Source organism: Haemaphysalis longicornis, unplaced genomic scaffold (assembly GCF_048455015.1).
Source record: "Haemaphysalis longicornis isolate Haplotype H1 unplaced genomic scaffold, Haemaphysalis longicornis Haplotype H1 scaffold_55, whole genome shotgun sequence".
Lineage (NCBI taxonomy): Eukaryota > Metazoa > Arthropoda > Arachnida > Ixodida > Ixodidae > Haemaphysalis > Haemaphysalis longicornis.
The window spans coordinates 18,160-31,929 of record NW_027526394.1 but is presented as its reverse complement, the minus strand read 5'-3'; positions in this window follow the sequence as shown (position 1 = coordinate 31,929).

Sequence of the window (13,770 nt, the reverse complement as noted above, 5' to 3'; positions counted from 1 at the left end):
AGTGTTGGGTTAAGCGAAATGAGAAAAATGTATGGCCAGATCACTGGAATAAGAGCTAGTGCTGGTAACAAACGCTCCAATGGACAGGGACGCTTCCGGAATACAGGCAAAATAATTTGAAGAAAAAAAACAATTTTTTTAGGTATTGCGGAAAAAGAACTGCGTGATGCACGCCTGTTTCGCCTTCGCATCTGGTCCCAAAAAAGTGTTTTCGAGCTTCTCAATGCCGCATCAACTGTTGGCCGCCAACGCTATATTCTATCTTGCTGTGAAGCAGGCAAAGCTAATGTTTTTCTTGTTCCTGCCGTTTTTGGCACTTCTTGAGACCCGTCGTAGTCCACATGATCAAAAGCGCCTTCCCCAGCTATATCAACAATGTAGGCGTCGGACAGCACTCCGCTAACGGGACATCGGCCGCGCACAGTGCGTACCCCGCGCACATTTGCCGTTCGCGACGGTGTTCGGCGGGTAATGGGAGCTAAGCTTTAACCGAGAGCTTATGAGCTGCCTGCAACGGATGTTGCGTTGCGTCCTCTTTGTCAACATTTCGAGATATCCGTGATCCCCGAATAGACGTTTCGAGACAAAGGGTGGAAAATGCGCCTATGGCAGGTATATGCACGGCAAAAAAAGGTTTCGACTTAAATGCATATTACCAGCGAAAAAACAGACAGGGACGAGGAAAGAAGCAGACGGGACACTCGCTAGACTTCAACTGAAAAGTTTACACAAGAAACACGTAATATATGAAAATACCAACAGACAAGGATGATAGACCTTGCAAGTGATAACAACAGACAAAAGAGATAAAACCGCCCACAATCTTAAATGCGTACGACCCACACAACCAAATTACATCCCGCGCATGCGGCCTTGCAAAAAATTCAGCTCTTTTGCCGTCAGAGCGACTTAACCAGTATTTCGAGATATCCGAGTTCGAGTTATGGAGAAACCACTGTATCTGATGACTGAAGGTGATAAAACTTCGTATGCATGTGCACACGTCTTGTTTTTTTATTCGGCATTTACATTTAACAGATTCCCAGTTGACTGGACGTAACTGAGGGGGCCGCGAAGACGTGCGCCTAAGGGCCTCCAGATCAACGATGCGAAAGGTCAGAAGGCACGGGTTCTAGCTGCTTTATTTACATACACGTACAGGGGACAACATCTTGGGAAACTTGCAAAGAAAGACGGTTCCAAAGAGCCATACAAAAAAGCGGAGCGCCGACACACCACACACACATTTTGAGGCGCTGACTAATCCATCAGTTAACAACGGCGGGGATATTCACAAAGAACGGTTGTTTGCTTGGTAATGTAGCTGAAGTCCCGCATGATGTTTCCAAGCTGCAAAACGATGCCGTGCCGGCAGTGTTCCCGAAGCCCCCGAGTATGCGTCGAAATCGAAATAGCGTAGCGACACGATTCCGCGGTTTTTAGAAAACTCTATCCTTTATAATACGCGAAAACGTACTCCTGTCATTTCACGCTTCGGTTAAAATTCTTCGTACTGGTAAGAACCAACTTATTTGGCTAATCTGGTTTGTCGACAGAAACGGATAGGGTTCAAAAAGGGGCAGTTAAAATGGGCTGAACCCGCCCAGAAATAGGGCAGAAATACGAAGGCAGCAGCGGCACGGCAGAGCGCCGTCCGCCGCTGCCCATCGCGCCGGCCGGCCACCGCGCTCCGATTGACTGCAGCGCCGCCGCTGCATGCATCACGGAGGAGCCCCCTTCGCGGCCGGCGGACGGCAGACTAGCACATATTTCTAGGGACCATAGTGGCCCGAGCAGCGGCCTCTCCCATTGCTCCGCCGGGTCGACTTTCGCGCAGAAAATAAAACCGGTATAGCGGCGGCGCTGCTGTCGTCGACAACTGAACAGCCGGCGCTCCCCGGCACCAGCTCCCAGCCTGCGCGCGGCAATATTTGCGTTGCTCGCGGCGGTGTTTTGCGCTTACGAAGGTGATTTATTTTGGATTATCGCTACACAGGCGATGAGGCAAGCGGTACTGGGGGGCTTCGGATTAATTTTAACCACCTGGAAATCTTTAACGTGCGCCGAAATCTCGAAGACACGGGCGTTTTTCGCTTTTATCCTGCATCACAAAAGCGGCCCCGCCGCGGCCGGGAATCGAACCTGCGCCTTTGGTCAGCTGATTTATAAAGTAGACGCAGAAACGTTATGACTCCGCTTGAGCAAACTTTAAACTAGTACGACCCGACATAAAATTATTGACCCCCTTCCCCCCCCCCCCCCTAACAATACTTTCTCATTTTTTATGCGTTTTCTGAAAACGTTAATTGCTGATATACAGTAACCTCTCGTTAACTCAAAGTCGTAAAATTAGCTGAAAATTTTGAGATAAGCGCAGAGTTTCGAGTTGAGTCAAATGCAGAAAATTGGTAGCCAGGTCCCTGAAATAACAGCTAGTGGTGCTAACAAAAGCCCTGTTGCACAGGGAAGATTTCGTAATAAAGGCAAAATAATTCGCAGGAAAAAGAAACGTTTATTATTGCAGAAGAAAGAACTGTGTTGCGCTCGATCGGCTGTTTCGCGTTCGCATCTGCACCCCTAGAAAAGCGTACCCGAGCTCCCCAATGCATCGCATGGATTGGTGGTCGCCACCGCTACATTTTACCTTGTTATGAAGCAGACGCAGCATGTATGTTGTTTCTGCCGTTGTACGCACGCGCTTCTGGAGGCTCCTCCTCGTCCGCATGATCAGCTGCGTCGTCCACAGCAATGATGTACGCGCCAGACAGCATTCCGGTAACGGGGACGCGTAGTCCGCGTAAGCTTGAACTTTACGACCGCGTTCGGCAGGAGTAATCATTCGAACGGGGACCTTATCAGCTGCCAGCCGCGGACTTTGCCTTGTGTCCTCTCTGCCAGGATTTCGAGACATCCGTGGTCCTCCGAAGAAACGTTTCGAGATAAAGCGGGCAAATGCGTAGCGCCGATGGGAAGTAAACACACGGTGCGAAAAAGTTCCGAGAAGATATTTGGAGATAGCAGAGTTCGAGTTAACGAGGAATTAATTTGACGGATAGGCGCCAGGAATGTTTTTCCCTTCCCCTTCTTGATTCAGCGCATGAAGCAAAAGCGGCGGGCGCACATTCTATATAGGCTGCAAAACGTTTACTGTTTTTTACGTTCCTATTGGAACGAAAATACCAAGAGCCTTCTTCTGTGCTACCCCTGCCGTTGATGCTTGTGCTGTCGTAGTGGGCTTTCTTATTTTATTAACCTGCTATGTCGCATATTGCAGGCACTTGGTAAGGAAGTGTGTACTGAAAATGAAGTGCCAAGTCTGCATGACCAATCCTGCATGCCAGGGGAAGGTGCCGCTGTGTTTACTACCTCTTGTATTTTTTTTTTTTTTGGGGGGGGGGGGGGGGGGCTTCTGAATCCTTCCGTGCATTTTTGAAAGTTTATTAGTGATCTCTATGGATGTGCCGCAGCCCTTATTCACAGCACACACCTTAAAGGTGTTGGTTGCGACCAGCACGTGAGACCTTGACAGCAAATGTGGTTGGGTTATGTATACATTGTGACACGGATTTATTTCTATATAAAAGGTTTAATCAAATTCTGTGATTACATGCGAAGGTGGGAGCAACACCCTAAACTTAGCCGTCACTAATGATCGAAGGCGAGTTATGAAAATGCGTTGGCCAAAAATGTCAATTTAAACCCCCATGTTAGCGTTATTCCTAAACCTTTACCTGTGTACACTTTGTGCATGATTTCCTGGGTTACATTTTATTTTCTGGGCTATTGAAAATGAAAACAAAACGTGTATTTTGTTCCAGTTCCGTTTATTTGAACCTCCATGGCGTTCTTGAACCTTTACCTCTATAGTAGACGTGGTATATTTCATTTTTGTCGCGGTACATATGTTTTCTGATCTATGTTTTGCATTTATTTGATGTGCGTGTAACTGTACCATCAGCATACTTGTGAATAAAATTTGCGTTAATTTGATTCAACTCCTTTGTAGACCTAATCAGGCGAAAGTTGGTGCGATTAATAGAACATTGCGGGAATAGTTCTATGAAAGACGGTCATTGGGACAACTGAGCTAACCACTGGGCTATCCCCTTTTTAGTTAAAAAGTTATTTCGCTTGCGCGTCTCATTTTCTGTTCGGCCACCACGGTGACCCGTACTTATCCCAAGCGGGCCACTGCATAAATACTGCTATAATAACAACTCACGCAATAAAAAACAAACGCAACTTATGATATTAACCCGCATAACTGCAGTCCGAGCGTAAATTGCAAGACAATAAATAAAAAATTCTTCTGAGAAGCTATCATCCCTGTCCTCATATATTTTTTCATGTCATTTGCGTCGACCAAATATGTCCATCAAGCAGCACAATAAGGACACAATCATAAAGCAATCATGAACTGGTTCATACCAGGCAATTTCACGCAAAATACTTTTTTATGGGAAATCGGAATAGCGAAAATGTCGCTGCAATTACTTTATTTACAATCCGCTACGAATGCTGCAAAGGAAAAACCGTAATTTTCCTTGTTGTTGTCGAGCGGGAAAGGCAAAACTAACGCAAAATGAGCTGCAGCGTTTATTTTTCATTTCGTTACCCACAGTCCACTGTACCTACAGTATATTTAAGCAGTTGGACGACCCGCAGAACAAATTTCGAGCGCTCCGCGCGTAAAGATGCAGCGTTTCCTGGCCCGCGCGGCCGTGCGCGCGGCCAGCAGCCGCTTCCGCTTCCAGTTGTCGTTGACTACAGCGCCGCCGCTATTTTCTGCCCGAAACGAGCACCTCTCCGGGCGGCCGGTCGGGCGACTCTAAAACTTTTAGTCCACTCTAGCGCCGCCTGTGTTCGCGCTCACCGCCAATGAGGTAAGGGATCTATCTATATTTGCTCTCATCTGTATTTGTGCCCTCTTCTTTTTGTCTCGTGGTGTTAGCGATGTTACTATGAATATGTACCCACTCGCCTAATCTTCCGTTTTCGCTCTCAGGTTTATGATCTGTGTGTGGAGTATTGGATACGGACCTGGGCACATCCCTTTTTGAAAGTGTTTGGGCACATTTGGCGCAAGCCTGCTTGTATCCGCAGGCTTTAGTGCCAAGGAATAATATTAGAATTTCAACCCATGCTTCGCGATAGATATTGGGCGGGCAACGACACTAATAAAGTTGCTTTTTGTCCCGCTCCGGATGGGTTTTGGCAGTTCAACGACACTGATAAAAGCTGCGTTGATATTATTAGGCAGCCTACGGCTAGAAGTTCATAGGTCTGGTCAAGGTATTGTTTCCATGTTTGCGTACCGTACAGCATCGTTATAGCAAAATATCTTATTCGAAATTTGACTTTGCTCGAGGTGTTTCGTAATCGCAAGTGCAGTGCATTCAAAGCAGATTACTCCTGCTTTAAAAGTTGGATTGCTGATTTCTCAGCCGCTCTCTAGGACCAAATAGTGTATTTATAATGATTAGGCCAGTGTTACGGTCTCGATGTAGCTTTCTCAAGTGAGCTACAGTGTGGGATGGTTCTTGCCAAGTCTGCAACTCTGTTTTACGAAATGAATAATTTAGTGTGACATATTTTTAGCGCCAACCATATGACTTTCTATGAACGTATGAGATGCTGTAAGTGCGTTGAGCACATTTTTCTCCATCCTACATTTTGCACTGAGATGCGTGTGTCGCACGCGCCAGTTATGTACCGTGACGATTCCTTGGCACGCTCCATGAGCGAAATAACTAATACAAAGTAAGGACGAAGGTAGCCAATAAATTATGTTTCTAATCGATACACACGAGCAATGAAGTACCCATCATCCCATTGGTCATTTCCATATCTGATGAATACTCGATGTATACGCACTTTTGCGGCGGAAGTCCGCGGGATCTAACTACCGGCGCCATGTGTGACTGCATACAGCAGTTTTTCTTTATTCGCGCTGAGATATATGGGGTTTTTTAGCACCGCTCAAAAGGGCGTTCGTAAACCGTACACACAAAAATGCTGGTAAAAAGCTGGGATCGTGGTAACATTCTCATTTAATTTCTTGATTGATTGATTGATTGATTGATGTTAGGGTTTAACGCGCCGCCGCAACCAAGGCTATGAGGCGGGCTGTAGTGGATGTCTCGGGATTAATTTTGACCACCTGGGGATCCTTAACGTGCGCCGAAGTCTCGTACACAGGGGCGTTTTTCCTTTTCGCCTGCATCAGAAAAGCGGCCGCCGCGGCCGGGAATCGAACCCGCAACCTCTTGCTCAGCAGCGCAACTTCTTAGCCACTGAACCACCACGGCGGGTCTAATTTATTTGTTTTAACGCCTCATTGAAAAAATATAGCGCATGCCTTGTCACTGCACTAGTACCAGAAAACAACGAAAAACTCAAGCGTATGGCCGCAATTTAAAAGCCGGCTTTTTATTGCGTTGTTTCTTTAGCTAGTTATGGTTTACAGCATCGCACACGTTGATGAGGGAATAACGGGCAAAAAGGGAAAAAATTGGTCAACAAACTAGAACGATAGCACGCTCTCTGTTCCTCGTTTCTAAACTGATCGTTCCTCGATGTTATTGTATTTTCGCGGTTCATGTTATTCTAAATATTTAACAAGTAACCCTACATTTCTTTTTATGGCAATATAATAGTTTGCATCAATTCTTTTTGCAAACATTTTCCCCGACGCTTCGTGACATCCTTCAATCATTTAAATATACCTTTTAGGCCAAGTAGGTTGTTACGAGATTCATAAAACGAGTTGCCTCAACGCACCGCTGCGTGTATCTAGTCGTCCTGCGTCATGCATTTCACGCTGTTCTTTTTTTTGGGTTTCACCAAGAAAGGCTTCTGAAAGCAATTCAAAAACAAATTTCTGTTCTAGTGTTTTAGATCTTTATCTTGGTGTTTTTGGTGTCATTTTCTGTTACAGAACGCTTAGCAACTCAGCGTTCTGATTATTGTGATGTTTGTTTCTGGTTAAGCATAGCATATAATGAGATTCCGCTAGCAGTAATTCGCTTTGACGTTGTACTAGGGTTGTAACCATTTGTCAAGTCCGGAAAAATACTGCTTGCCTCCAACCTTGCGTTACTGCTTCCTCTGCAATGATGTGGTGCCTAATAAACGTGAAACTTGGCACTGGATAAGTATGATGATCTTCTTGAATTCTACACTCAACATATAGCAGCACTCTTTTGCAGGCAGCCAGCACGCCTTTTCTTGGTTTTACAATGAAGCCTCTGATGGCTAGACGAACATAGATATTTTGTCAACAACACATATGACAGCTGAATTCCCCGCGGGAAAGGACATTTGAAGGAAAATGCTTAGGAGAAATGGCAGTAACTAGTTTGGTCAACACAACAAAAATATACTGACATGACAACCGGCTACCCAGTAGACGCTATTATTACTTTGGTTTTAATTTGTTCCTGTTACTCCAGAAAGAAACTAAACGCATTGCAGAATCGCCGTCTTCTGTAGAAACATGGGCATCTGCGTGTGGATTATGATCACACAAAACAAGTGCAACTCTTGTTTCGTACGAACTTTTTTAACTGGCAGTGTTGTATAACAATTATCCGCCAGGACGACTTTTGCATGACGCTAAGTTCCATTTGCTCGATAAAATAATTTTTTGACCATGAAGTATAAAATATTACCAGATTACTCTCCGCTGTCAATGCGTGGGGTTTCATCGGAGTGAAATTTACATCCTCATGCCTGTCTGATAGTATAAAACTCTAGTCTTTCTAAGTTCTAATAATGAATTACAAATTGATAATCACCACCGTTCTAAATATACAGAAAATAAATTCCTGTACCATCATTACTATGATCCCCATGTGCGTGTTATGCGGCTTTTTGTGTCATATTTTTTGACAGAACATAATGGCAAGTAAATTTGTGAATCTAACAGCCCTGCCTTTCTTGAAGCAATTAGTTCACCTTATTTTAGGAAGAAAATGTCGGGCTCCGTTTTGCCCAGCAAAAGTCCACTTTAAAATCTCATATATGACAGGGGGATATTTTATCTATGCAGTATCAAAATGTGTGCGATTTTCGTTAAAAAGATTTGAGACAAGCAATTTCTAATCGTTTACTTAATTAAATCACCAAGTACACGCAAATGATGCTGCAAGCTGTCATGAGACTGGAACAACCGCTGTAAGATAGAAATGCGCACTGAACACAAACAGTTTGCCACTGAGCAGCACCATAGCTTGCGCTAAGTTCATTTAGGTTTCGTACAGTGCCTACATCATCGAACTGCAGAATTTTCTGAGACATTTTAGCATATAAATGTAATGCCTAATTTTGAAAAAAAAATTTTGCTGAGGACTGCTCAGCACTTGGAACCTACAAGCATTAGGGCACCATCTGGTGAAAGTTATAAAAGTCTCACTACTGCATTGTATTAGCACCTCTTTATGTTTATTCGTTTGCTCTTCTATTGGAGCAAATTATTTCAACAGGCAATCTGGTGATACTTAACGACACGGAGAGGTGTCCTTTTGTTGGTGCAAGCCTCGCGTTTCCTTAGCGCACCCATCGCAACCTATGGCTTCGATTGGAGCATACTCAGTGTTGTTTATTGAAACTAATCAAATTACTCCCTTGTTAATTGTCAATATCTTACGGCTACAACTTTAAGTTTTCCAACAAAATCCCTAGATTTTAGCTGCAGCGATGCCACTTTTTTGTGCAAGAGCACTCATATTTTAGTTAGTTTCTCTTAGCTGGTTTTGCGATTTTTTTGTGCAATGGTAACTTTCTATTATTTAGAGCAATTTCCAGGTGCGGCGTGACACACTGGCACGTTTATGTAGGTTTTGCATCTCGCCAGTGGGGCCAAGAAAGATCTATACGGGAACAGAATATTGCCCCACGATGGTTTCCCAACAATTGTTGGTGTCCGTAACTGACGTCCAACTGCTATACTTACGTGCAGCCACATTGACCTGTCGCGCGATCTGACATCAGCGTTGCAAATGCTTGACAGACCCCGTTATGCTGCTGTCAACCTGGTCAGGCTGCGCAGTGGTAACCAACTCGCTACTACCTCGCTACTACCCAATGACCTTAATTATTCACATGCAATTGTTCTAGCTATGCCACAAACAAGGACACTAGGCTTTGTGTTTCCTGTCATACAATTCTAGCGTTGCGCTCAAAATCTTTAACAATCAACCTAGCAACACCGTACTCCGGACGTCCGTTCCACTCTTACGGAAAAAAGCGGCTTCTTCAGCAGCTTCCGTTGATGTTGTGCGGACGGTGAGGGCGGTTGTTACTTGCCCTGCTGCATTGGCGACACACACGACGTCGACTGGCTTGTTTGTTCCACTCCAACTCAGACAAGCCATCAGGGTAGCCCCCATCCCAAGAAAAAACCTAGAATAGGAAAGGGTGTGGGCGGAAAACACGTATAGAAAGGAGGTGCAGAAAGCAGCCGCGTCGGCGGATTGCCTCGAAAGCGCGTCATCCCTATTTCATATTTGCCGCGCTTTCGAGGTACTTTTTCAAAGAAAGTGCTATGAGTTGTGCCGCGCCTCCGCCAGATGGCGCCACGGGTCCCGCGACCGAGAGAAGACGCAGTGAAACATCCCCCTCGCGAGGGGCACGATCAAATGCAGAGCCTTTCCGTTGGTGCACTACGTTAAGTAGTTTGCGTTACGTTGCACTTGTGGCAACTGCTGACGAGAGAGCGCTCGTCAGCAGTAATTTGAATGAGTCAACGATATAAGGCGCGTTCGTAACGTACCATTCTGTGTCGGCTTTGTGGCGCAGTGGGTAGAGCACCATGTACATTGCGTTCCGCCCGCAGGGTCGAGGGATCGAAACCGGGCGTCGGATAGTAATTTTTTTATGTAGTAGGGAGGGGTGCGGTGCGGACTACGGACGTCAACGCGGGTGACATCGTGATTTACTGAAATGCTCTGCATTTAAAAAAATCCAAGGCCATTTCCCTTAACGTCAAACCTGATAGGGGGCGAACCATGCAGTGTATTGGTGCTCTCTCTCCTGCCACAGGGTGCTCGCTTACTGGGCGCCTGAGAAGCGCCGGTAGGAGAAGCAACCGCGCGCGGCTGAGGCAGTGCCTCCGTCTCTTGCGTTGAAACGAATTTGAGCAATTTGCAGGCCTCATCTGCCCCATTTGCGGGTAGTGGCTGTAGTTTATGCGAGCTCACTGGAATACCCACGCCTTGCCCCGATTTTGAACCGATTTTATTTATTAGACACTTTGCTTTTAGTATTCGTTTCTATGTAGCTATTAGGGTTGAACAACGACTTCCCCGGTGCTTTAGTATCGTGATTACATGAAATGACAATGATCGGAGACAACGACGACCCGAGCACCTTGTGTAAACAGCGTGGAGCCGCCAAGACCCGCTTTGATGAGTGCGTCAATAGGACATGCTTTCGACGATGATGATGGTCATCATCCTGGTGGCCACGAGGGAGGCGAGGTGAGCTAATCTTTTTCAACATCCTCCGCCCCGCGAAAATGGCTACAAGTTTTACTGCGTGTTTAGTGGCCATGGCGGGAAAACAATCCAGTTGGCTGGCAGCGTCATTGATGTTTGTAGAAGCAAGCAGTGTCGGCGACATTGCCGCTTCGGCTTCCACGAGTTGTAACTGTGTTTCTTTGTGCGACGAAGCGTACACCTTCTTATTTGATGAATCAGAGTTGAACTGCTTCTGTAGAAAGTTGTCCTGGAACTCATTCGTCCATTTTTGTTTCCGAATTAACACTTCCTTGTTAGGCACTAGGCCGTCCTTTTTTTCATCACAGAAACTCGCACTACCCGCGTCACCTTGGAACACCTTGCAGACTTCTGTAGAGCTATAGGCCCAATTCTCCTTCGTCTTTTCATTAAGTGTTTTTCTCCATCTTCCGCAGGCTGTTTGCGACTCGGTCTTTCCGCTTTACCTCGCGAGTCATACCTCGCGTGAATTCATTGTTGCCGCGTGAATTCATTGTTGCCGCTTGCATCTTGAATGTGTCGCGTTGCGAAAGAAACCCGTCCTGAATTTCTTCTCTTTTAGCGTGGTTGTTCCTGCTCTGCCTTGCTGGCGACATTTAACAAATTTAATGCGGCAGAATATTTCAGGAAACTTCAACATGTGCCGGTAACCCGGAAGCTTGGTTCCTTTTCCCGATTTGTTTTCAAATGCCCCATTGATTTTTAAGTGCGAATCACTTTATAAGCGACCCCAAACCATCTACCGCCGGCGGCGGCGGCGGCGGCGTCGGCGTCCGCAGTGCTCCTCTATTTTTATAAAAGAAACAGCATCCGGCGCCAGGTTTCGATCCGAGGACTTTGCGGCCGCAGCGCGACGCTCTACCGACCAAGCCACGGACGCGACGCTGATATCAGTGTTAGTGACGCGCATTATATCTTTAACGCATTCAAACTACGTCGTCAGCGGCGTGCGTTGGCGACTCAGCGGCGTTATAGCGGCTTGATAACTGCGTGGTGTACACGTGATACTACAAACCCGATGGAAGAGATGGAAGAGAAGGCGGCGAGGCGGTGGGCTGCGGGGGCCGAGCGCAAGCGCCGCAAGCGGGCCGACAACCGTGCATTCGCACTTTCACATTCTCCCCCTCGGGGAAATGCGGGGGAATTTTTTTTATGGGAGTTCTCTCGGTCGGGCACTGTTTTGTTTTCACCGGGAAAGTGAGTGCCGTAGTTGTTGCTTTGGATGTCCGATAACTAACGTTCAGCTGGTCGACATTCTTTTCATGTCGCGCATGCCTCTCTACAGTCATGCTCCCTGGAGCTTTTTCTGAGCAGTCAATGTGCTTCAGATAGCCCGTGGTGTCTCCAGCACAGACACCAAGACAGCTCAGACAGACATCTGGCAGCAGGTATCACTAATAGCACGTCCGCAAGGTTTCCAATTGGTGCTTCACTACTGTTTTGTGGCCGGTAAATGTACCAATTACTCAAGTTTTTACTTCAGGAAAAACAACTCGACAACATACGGACTCCGTATCGTCGTCTAAAAAAGTGGATGGCTGTTCAGTCTACTTGATATTAAGAGAAACACTCCCCCGCCATGTCGATTCCTGTGTTTGCGGTAAATAGTATATCTCGAATGGAATATCGTCTGCACTTTGTACGCTTTCCTTGGCCAGCCGGCTTTCTTTGCGTTTCAACAAAGAACGCATTCGATAGCCGCATTGTTGCTGTTCTGGCAGTACTTAATTATTCAAGACAAGGCCATGCGGCCGAAATAGATTGGGAAAGTTTTGCACCGGTGGCCCGAACACTAGACAGTCACCTAAGCGGTGGCCCTACATACCTTATTCTTGCTACGGCAAAGTGCATGAGTAGTTATGCCAGATGAATCGACTGAGTTTTCTGCATAGTATTGCTTCGAGACTCGGTCAGGTTTTCTGCGTGGGGTCTTCGCTACGCATAACAGCACTGAACACTAGGTCATTTATTTATGTAGAATGTACGTGTGTCTGTTGGCTTTGCGGAGAAGCTGAAAGAGTAGCAAGGAACCTAGACGGCACGAGAGTTTGCTCAAACGTATTGGACTGGATCATTGGATAGAGTTCGGCGTCTTTCATCGGGCGTGTGGGACACTCGTTAAGTACTAGAATAACGTTATCGCTTCTCGCCTTTCAGTTCTTTCATTTTGCTATTGTTTCTTCTCTTTGCACCATCAAATCTTCACCACTCGTCGCTACAAGGGATACAGCATGCCACCCCGTCACGCATTTCTAAAGCCGTGCTTGCACCACTTATATCCCGCCTGCGATAGAGGCGACCCGAGTGCCGCCCGATCGCGGCGATGCAACACGGCGGTAAAAAGCCGCGGCCCCACGCGATGATGTCGTGGCTGGCCGAGGTTTTCCTTGGCAAGTTCGCCGGCCCAAGCACCAGCTGAAACAGCATCGCTTCTGAAATCAAGTAAAAAAAGCAAAGCAGAAATTGAAGGCGTATCTGCTGCGACGCACAAATCACGCAGCGGGGCTCCGTGCTGGCGCTGTTTGTAACTTTACCTGTGTTTCTGTACGTGAGGGACAGAGCGAAAGCATTTATAGAAAGTTATGCAGAGTCCCTTTAGGTGGAATGTCTTTTCAGACGCGCTCAAGCGCTGACTTTGGGGTCTTTCACTTCGGCGGAGAGATACGCTGCATAAACTATTGACATTCTTAACTGGTACCCGAATGTAGTCTGGTTTTGAAACGTGTTTGTTCCTTACCTGTGCTGATGGTTCCCCGTTTTTAACTGTTATCCCGAGAGTATTTCTTCCAGAACCTTTGAGCCCATGGAAGTTTTCTTTCGAAAGGCCCTTAGTGAAACCCTATATTTCCGGCCCGTAAATATCCGAATACTTCCGGATGCTGCCCAGCCCCAATTCATTGATTGTGCTCCGAAAATCTGCAACCAGAGGCACGTGCACAAACAGTCCGTTTGAGATAGCTGTAACTTTTGACTTGTCCTAGTACGTTACTACCTATTTTGAAAAAAAAAAATACAAGTAATACATAAAGGAAGTGGTCATGACTCCCAAATGACGCCCACGAGGTGTACTTCGTTACGACAAAATGCTCCAGTTGGGCTGCGAAGTCACCATCTGGGTAGGAACAATTGCTTTGTCATTTGTTCTCGAAACTAAAGGAATACGCAGCAGATGTCAATTTTTTATTGCGCAGCATACTAAATACTTTTACCGTCACTATTAGTCCGCCATATATGAAATAGTGGTCACACAGATTCTCTGGTTCAAAAGAAAGTG